Source organism: Mixophyes fleayi, chromosome 8, assembly GCF_038048845.1.
Source record: "Mixophyes fleayi isolate aMixFle1 chromosome 8, aMixFle1.hap1, whole genome shotgun sequence".
NCBI classification, from domain to species: domain Eukaryota; kingdom Metazoa; phylum Chordata; class Amphibia; order Anura; family Limnodynastidae; genus Mixophyes; species Mixophyes fleayi.
Genome location: NC_134409.1, coordinates 84696165 through 84703707, shown reverse-complemented (window position 1 = coordinate 84703707; position 7543 = coordinate 84696165).

The following is a 7543-nucleotide window of genomic DNA, read 5'->3' as shown; positions in this document are numbered from 1 at the left end:
TTTTTTACACTCCTGTTTCACTTTCTCTTGGAAACAATGACTTACATAAATCCTTTTACATAATTCTTGTTTCTCATGACATTACTAACATTGCCCACAATTATCAACTTTTTAAGTCTTTCTGAGCAAGAGAAATCGCAAAACATAGTCATTTCTTCATTGCCGTAAAAAACAACGCTTTTTTACACTACTGTCTCACTTTCTCTTGGAAACAATGACTTACATCAATCCTTTTACATAATTCTTGTTTCTCATGACATTTCTAACATTGCCCACAATTATCAACTTTCTAAGTCTTTCTGAGCAAGAGAAATCGCAAAACATAGTCATTTCTTCATTGCCGCACAAAGCAACGCTTTTTCACACTTCTGTCTCACTTTCTCTTGGAAACAATGACTTACATCAATCCTTTTACATAATTCTTGTTTCTCATGACATTTCTAACATTGCCCACAATTATCAACTTTCTAAGTCTTTCTGAGCAAGAGAAATCGCAAAACATAGTAATTTCTTCATTTCCGCACAAAGCAACGCTTTTTTACACTCCTGTCTCACTTTCTCTTGGAAACAATGACATACATCAATCCTTTTACATAATTCTTGTTTCTCATGACATTTCTAACATTGCCCACAATTATCATCTTTCTAAGTCTTTCTGAGCAAGAGAAATCGCAAAACATAGTCATTTCTTCATTGCCGCACAAAGCAACCCTTTTTTACACTCCTGTCTCACTTTCTCTTGGAAACAATGACTTACATTAATCCTTTTACATAATTCTTGTTTCTCATGACATTTCTAACATTGCCCACAATTATCAACTTTCTAAGTCTTTCTGAGCAAGAGAAATCGCAAAACATAGTCATTTCTTTTTTGCGGCACAAAGCAACGCTTTTTTACACTCCTGTCTCACTTTCTCTTGGAAACAATGACTTACATCAATCCTTTTACATAATTCTTGTTTCTCATGACATTTTTAACATTGCCCACAATTATCAGCTTTCTATGTCTTTCTGAGCAAGAGAAATCGCAAAACATAGTCATTTCTTCATTGCCGTACAAAAATAACGCTTTTTTACACTCCTGTCTCACTTTCTCTTGGAAACAATGACTTACATTAATCCTTTTACATAATTCTTGTTTCTCATGACATTTCTAACATTGCCCACAATTATCAACTTTCTAAGTATTTCTGAGCAAGAGAAATCGCAAAACATAGTCATTTCTTCATTGCCGCACAAAGCAACGCTTTTTTACACTCCTGTCTCACTTTCTCTTGGAAACAATGACTTACATCAATCCTTTTACATAATTCTTGTTTCTCATGACATTTCTAACATTGCCCACAATTATCAACTTTCTAAGTCTTTCTGAGCAAAAGAAATCGCAAAACATAGTCATTTCTTCATTGCCGCACAAAGCAACGCTTTTTTATACTCCTGTCTCACTTTCTCTTGGAAACAATGATTTTCATCAATCCTTTTACATAATTCTTGTTTCTCATGACATTTCTAACATTGCCCACAATTATCAACTTTCTAAGTCTTTCTGAGCAAAAGAAATCGCAAAACATAGTCATTTCTTGATTGCCGCACAAAGCAACGCTTTTTTACACTCCTGTCTCACTTTCTCTTGGAAACAATGACATACATCAATCCTTTTACATAATTCTTGTTTCTCATGACATTTCTAACATTGCCCACAATTATCAACTTTCTAAGTCTTTCTGAGCAAAAGAAATCGCAAAACATAGTCATTTCTTCATTGCCGCACAAAGCAACGCTTTTTTACACTCCTGTCTCACTTTCTCTTGGAAACAATGACTTACATCAATCCTTTTACATAATTCTTGTTTCTCATGACATTGCTAACATTGCCCACAGTTATCAGCTTTCTATATCTTTCTGAGCAAGAGAAATCGCAAAACTTAGTCATTTCTTCATTGCCGTACAAAAATAACGCTTTTTTACACTCCTGTCTCACTTTCTCTTGGAAACAATGACTTACATTAATCCTTTTACATAATTCTTGTTTCTCATGACATTTCTAACATTGCCCACAATTATCAACTTTCTAAGTCTTTCTGAGCAAGAGAAATCGCAAAACATAGTCATTTCTTCATTGCCGCACAAAGCAACGCTTTTTTACACTCCTGTCTCACTTTCTCTTGGAAACAATGACTTACATCAATCCTTTTACATAATTCTTGTTTCTCATGACATTGCTAACATTGCCCACAGTTATCAGCTTTCTATATCTTTCTGAGCAAGAGAAATCGCAAAACATAGTCATTTCTTCATTGCCGTACAAAAATAACGCTTTTTTACACTCCTGTCTCACTCTCTCTTGGAAACAATGACTTACATTAATTCTTTTACATAATTCTTGTTTCTCATGACATTTCTAACATTGCCCACAATTATCAACTTTCTAAGTCTGTCTGAGCAAGAGAAATCGCAAAACATAGTCATTTCTTCATTGCCGCACAAAGCAACGCTTTTTTACACTCCTGTCTCACTTTCTCTTGGAAACAATGACTTACATCAATCCTTTTACATAATTCTTGTTTCTCATGACATTTCTAACATTGCCCACAATTATCAACTTTCTAAGTCTTTCTGAGCAAAAGAAATCGCAAAACATAGTCATTTCTTCATTGCCATACAAAGCAAAGCTTTTTTACACTCCTGTCTCACTTTCTCTTGGAAACAATGACTTACATCAATCCTTTTACATAATTCTTGTTTCTCATGACATTTCTAGCATTGCCCACAATTATCAACTTTCTACGTCTTTCTGAGCAAGAGAAATCGCAAAACATAGTCATTTCTTTATTGCCGTACAAAAACAATGCTTTTTTACACTCCTGTCTCACTTTCTCTTGGAAACAATGACTTACATCAATCCTTTTACATAATTCTTGTTTCACATGACATTTCTAGCATTGCCCACAATTATCAACTTTCTAAGTCTTTCTGAGCAAGAGAAATCGCAAAACATAGTCATTTCTTCATTGCCGCACAAAGCAACCCTTTTTTACACTCCTGTCTCACTTTCTCTTGGAAACAATGACTTACATCAATCCTTTTACATAATTCTTGTTTCTCATGACATTACTAACATTGCCCACAATTATCAACTTTCTAAGTCTTTCTGAGCAAGAGAAATCGCAAAACATAGTCATTTCTTCATTGCCGTAAAAAAACAACGCTTTTTTACACTCCTGTTTCACTTTCTCTTGGAAACAATGACTTACATAAATCCTTTTACATAATTCTTGTTTCTCATGACATTACTAACATTGCCCACAATTATCAACTTTTTAAGTCTTTCTGAGCAAGAGAAATCGCAAAACATAGTCATTTCTTCATTGCCGTAAAAAAAATACGCTTTTTTACACTACTGTCTCACTTTCTCTTGGAAACAATGACTTACATCAATCCTTTTACATAATTCTTGTTTCTCATGACATTTCTAACATTGCCCACAATTATCAACTTTCTAAGTCTTTCTGAGCAAGAGAAATCGCAAAACATAGTCATTTCTTCATTGCCGCACAAAGCAACGCTTTTTCACACTTCTGTCTCACTTTCTCTTGGAAACAATGACTTACATCAATCCTTTTACATAATTCTTGTTTCTCATGACATTTCTAACATTGCCCACAATTATCAACTTTCTAAGTCTTTCTGAGCAAGAGAAATCGCAAAACATAGTAATTTCTTCATTTCCGCACAAAGCAACGCTTTTTTACACTCCTGTCTCACTTTCTCTTGGAAACAATGACATACATCAATCCTTTTACATAATTCTTGTTTCTCATGACATTTCTAACATTGCCCACAATTATCATCTTTCTAAGTCTTTCTGAGCAAGAGAAATCGCAAAACATAGTCATTTCTTCATTGCCGCACAAAGCAACCCTTTTTTACACTCCTGTCTCACTTTCTCTTGGAAACAATGACTTACATTAATCCTTTTACATAATTCTTGTTTCTCATGACATTTCTAACATTGCCCACAATTATCAACTTTCTAAGTCTTTCTGAGCAAGAGAAATCGCAAAACATAGTCATTTCTTCTTTGCGGCACAAAGCAACGCTTTTTTACACTCCTGTCTCACTTTCTCTTGGAAACAATGACTTACATCAATCCTTTTACATAATTCTTGTTTCTCATGACATTTTTAACATTGCCCACAATTATCAGCTTTCTATGTCTTTCTGAGCAAGAGAAATCGCAAAACATAGTCATTTCTTCATTGCCGTACAAAAATAACGCTTTTTTACACTCCTGTCTCACTTTCTCTTGGAAACAATGACTTACATTAATCCTTTTACATAATTCTTGTTTCTCATGACATTTCTAACATTGCCCACAATTATCAACTTTCTAAGTATTTCTGAGCAAGAGAAATCGCAAAACATAGTCATTTCTTCATTGCCGCACAAAGCAACGCTTTTTTACACTCCTGTCTCACTTTCTCTTGGAAACAATGACTTACATCAATCCTTTTACATAATTCTTGTTTCTCATGACATTTCTAACATTGCCCACAATTATCAACTTTCTAAGTCTTTCTGAGCAAAAGAAATCGCAAAACATAGTCATTTCTTCATTGCCGCACAAAGCAACGCTTTTTTATACTCCTGTCTCACTTTCTCTTGGAAACAATGATTTTCATCAATCCTTTTACATAATTCTTGTTTCTCATGACATTTCTAACATTGCCCACAATTATCAACTTTCTAAGTCTTTCTGAGCAAAAGAAATCGCAAAACATAGTCATTTCTTGATTGCCGCACAAAGCAACGCTTTTTTACACTCCTGTCTCACTTTCTCTTGGAAACAATGACATACATCAATCCTTTTACATAATTCTTGTTTCTCATGACATTTCTAACATTGCCCACAATTATCAACTTTCTAAGTCTTTCTGAGCAAAAGAAATCGCAAAACATAGTCATTTCTTCATTGCCGCACAAAGCAACGCTTTTTTACACTCCTGTCTCGCTTTCTCTTGGAAACAATGACTTACATCAATCCTTTTACATAATTCTTGTTTCTCATGACATTGCTAACATTGCCCACAGTTATCAGCTTTCTATATCTTTCTGAGCAAGAGAAATCGCAAAACTTAGTCATTTCTTCATTGCCGTACAAAAATAACGCTTTTTTACACTCCTGTCTCACTTTCTCTTGGAAACAATGACTTACATTAATCCTTTTACATAATTCTTGTTTCTCATGACATTTCTAACATTGCCCACAATTATCAACTTTCTAAGTCTTTCTGAGCAAGAGAAATCGCAAAACATAGTCATTTCTTCATTGCCGCACAAAGCAACGCTTTTTTACACTCCTGTCTCACTTTCTCTTGGAAACAATGACTTACATCAATCCTTTTACATAATTCTTGTTTCTCATGACATTGCTAACATTGCCCACAGTTATCAGCTTTCTATATCTTTCTGAGCAAGAGAAATCGCAAAACATAGTCATTTCTTCATTGCCGTACAAAAATAACGCTTTTTTACACTCCTGTCTCACTCTCTCTTGGAAACAATGACTTACATTAATTCTTTTACATAATTCTTGTTTCTCATGACATTTCTAACATTGCCCACAATTATCAACTTTCTAAGTCTGTCTGAGCAAGAGAAATCGCAAAACATAGTCATTTCTTCATTGCCGCACAAAGCAACGCTTTTTTACACTCCTGTCTCACTTTCTCTTGGAAACAATGACTTACATCAATCCTTTTACATAATTCTTGTTTCTCATGACATTTCTAACATTGCCCACAATTATCAACTTTCTAAGTCTTTCTGAGCAAAAGAAATCGCAAAACATAGTCATTTCTTCATTGCCGCACAAAGCAACGCTTTTTTACACTCCTGTCTCACTTTCTCTTGGAAACAATGATTTTCATCAATCCTTTTACATAATTCTTGTTTCTCATGACATTTCTAACATTGCCCACAATTATCAACTTTCTAAGTCTTTCTGAGCAAAAGAAATCGCAAAACATAGTCATTTCTTGATTGCCGCACAAAGCAACGCTTTTTTACACTCCTGTCTCACTTTCTCTTGGAAACAATGACTTACATCAATCCTTTTACATAATTCTTGTTTCTCATGACATTGCTAACATTGCCCACAGTTATCAGCTTTCTATATCTTTCTGAGCAAGAGAAATCGCAAAACTTAGTCATTTCTTCATTGCCGTACAAAAATAACGCTTTTTTACACTCCTGTCTCACTTTCTCTTGGAAACAATGACTTACATTAATCCTTTTACATAATTCTTGTTTCTCATGACATTTCTAACATTGCCCACAATTATCAACTTTCTAAGTCTTTCTGAGCAAGAGAAATCGCAAAACATAGTCATTTCTTCATTGCCGCACAAAGCAACGCTTTTTTACACTCCTGTCTCACTTTCTCTTGGAAACAATGACTTACATCAATCCTTTTACATAATTCTTGTTTCTCATGACATTGCTAACATTGCCCACAGTTATCAGCTTTCTATATCTTTCTGAGCAAGAGAAATCGCAAAACATAGTCATTTCTTCATTGCCGTACAAAAATAACGCTTTTTTACACTCCTGTCTCACTCTCTCTTGGAAACAATGACTTACATTAATTCTTTTACATAATTCTTGTTTCTCATGACATTTCTAACATTGCCCACAATTATCAACTTTCTAAGTCTGTCTGAGCAAGAGAAATCGCAAAACATAGTCATTTCTTCATTGCCGCACAAAGCAACGCTTTTTTACACTCCTGTCTCACTTTCTCTTGGAAACAATGACTTACATCAATCCTTTTACATAATTCTTGTTTCTCATGACATTTCTAACATTGCCCACAATTATCGGCTTTCTATGTCTTTCTGAGCAATAGAAATCGCAAAACATAGTCATTTCTTCATTGCCGTAGAAAAACAACGCTTTTTTACACTCCTGTCTCGCTTTATCTTGGAAACAATGACTTACATCAATCCTTTTACATAATTCTTGTTTCTCATGACATTTCTAACATTGCCCACAATTATCAACTTTCTAAGTCTTTCTGAGCAAGAGAAATCGCAAAACATAGTCATTTCTTCATTGCCGTACAAAAACCACGCTTTTTTACACTCCTGTCTCACTTTCTCTTGGAAACAATGACTTACATCAATCCTTTTACATAATTCTTGTTTCTCATGACATTTCTAACATTGCCCACAATTATCAGCTTTCTGTCTTTCTGAGCAAGAGAAATCGCAAAACATAGTCATTTCTTCTTTGCTGCACAAAGCAACGCTTTTTTACACTCCTGTCTCACTTTCTCTTGGAAACAATGACATACATCAATCCTTTTACATAATTCTTGTTTCTCATGACATTTTTAACATTGCCCACAATTATCAACTTTCTAAGTCTTTCTGAGCAAGAGAAATAGCAAAACATAGTCATTTCTTCATTGTCGTACAAAGCAACGCTTTTTTACACTCCTGTCTCACTTTCTCTTGGAAACAATGACATACATCAATCCTTT